Here is a 1,877-nt window from a genome sequence, read left to right on the forward strand (position 1 = left end):
TTCTTAAATTTCCAAGAGCTCTAATGATTCTAGTGATTACTAGTTATCTAGTTATAATCTGGAATTGTCTATAATGATAATTATGTAATCATTGTACACAAGGCTGTTAAATGAGATTTGTAAAAATAAATTTGGAGTTTTGGCAGAGGCTTAAAGTCTAGTATGAAACGCACTCCAAAGGAAGATACCAGACCATTCATATAGGATTTGCTATATTACAATAAAACAAGTCCATTAGCCCACCTCCTGTCTGTATCCCAGATGTGAAAATAATAAATAAATAAACAAACAAATAAATAAATGAGCAAACAAACAAATAAGGCTGGAGACTCTTTGGAGTGGGGATTTTCTTTTTTTTGAAGAGTTACATGTGGAGGTGTGAACATTTAAGGTAGGTGTTTCTTTTCACCCCTTAGGCCAAGCAAGGGTCATGAACATATTCAAGATCCCGGAATAACCTGTCATGGATAGAGACCAACGTCTCACTGCCCCCCCCCCCCCCCCAGCCAGCTTCTGCTGAGTTGCAGAAGCCTGTGGACCTACTCTATGTTGCAACCTGAACAAAGGGTGGGGAAAACAGCGTCCTTGAGAGAATTAGACCCATACCCTTGGGGAGCCAGGTGGGTGGGGGCAGGGAGATTAGTGCCTTCTACTCACCTGAGGCTGCCTGGAGATGTCTGTATAGAACAAAGAAGGGACCAGAGTGGGAATGACCTAAACTTCCATAATTAGATTAGACAGAGATTCATGAGTTTTCCCCAGAACTAAGTAAGAAATCAGCAAAGAAAGACTGACCTTGAAAAGATCCCACCCAAGAGTTCTACACCAATAGAATGAGCTTGTACTGGGGGGATGTGGAAGGACAATTAAGGGAACATCATGAGATGCCAGGTACATGGTGGTTCACCCAGTGACGTGTGGGAAGAACAGAGCAAGGCCAAAGGCCCCCAAGGCAGTGGGCAAAAAATCTCGTAAGAGCACCCCCCGATAAAGGGTCAGTCTTGGGGAACCTGCCACACAGAGGCATCAATGCCAAATACAAACAGCCCAGTCAAATACAGTTTTCCTTGTCTCTCCTAATGGGAGGGACAGAGGCATCAGTTAGTAACTGGGGGAAGAACAGGGGTGAAAGATAAAAGTATAGACCATGAACCTCTACTTACATTTTGCAGAATTCAAGGTCAGATCCAAGCTAGGAAAGGGGAGAAGACGTCAACTGCATGAAAGATTGAAGATTAGATTTGGCAGGACTCTTTAATAAAATCTCCTAAAATAGGAGACTCTTTTAATCTACAGAAGTATCCATAAGAGGCTTAGAATCTGCACAAGATATCATCCAGGTGTGGGTGAAAGGAAATCTAGCAGAACGACTTTAAAGAAGATGAATGGGAAGAAAACCAGGTTGTTCCCTGCTTGCACCTTATCAAGTATAACCCATTTAATAAACTGATTACAATAGCATTTTTGTCTCCCTTTCTATTCTCTTGGTCCTTGTAGAATCATAATTTTGCCATCATTTTACTTGGTTTTCAAAAGAAAGAAAAGATGAGCACATGTGTTCAGTCTCTGTTTTAACCACAAGTCAATACAACATAGGTTTTTTGCACCAAGAGCTCCTTTTCCAGGAAAGACTAAGGACCTGCTGATATCCAAAGTGAGAAGTCAACAAATAGCAGGACAATCTCAAATTTTCACTTAAATATTGAGTATATTCCACTTTATGTAAGTTAATTTAAAAAAATTATAACTTGTGGCTGCCATTTGAACTCCTTTCTCTGAAAGGATAATCATTGCCTGTCACATCTGCCACCTGGTGGCCACTCTGATAAACACATTATGCTAATATCACCACACTACACCTTTTCATTCATTCACCC

General features: G+C 40.8%; 1 long non-coding RNA gene across 1 annotated transcript; it reads left to right on the top strand.

The window, feature by feature from the left end:
* Window positions 1-348: 348 nt before the first annotated feature.
* On the top strand, window positions 349-1,461 carry LOC113595390 (uncharacterized). Its single transcript, XR_003415888.2, has 2 exons — window positions 349-567; window positions 1,173-1,461. It is a non-coding gene; the product is annotated as an uncharacterized LOC113595390 (long non-coding RNA).
* The last annotated feature ends 416 nt before the right edge of the window (window positions 1,462-1,877 follow it).

Source organism: Acinonyx jubatus, chromosome C1, assembly GCF_027475565.1.
Source record: "Acinonyx jubatus isolate Ajub_Pintada_27869175 chromosome C1, VMU_Ajub_asm_v1.0, whole genome shotgun sequence".
Classification (NCBI taxonomy): Eukaryota; Metazoa; Chordata; class Mammalia; order Carnivora; family Felidae; genus Acinonyx; species Acinonyx jubatus.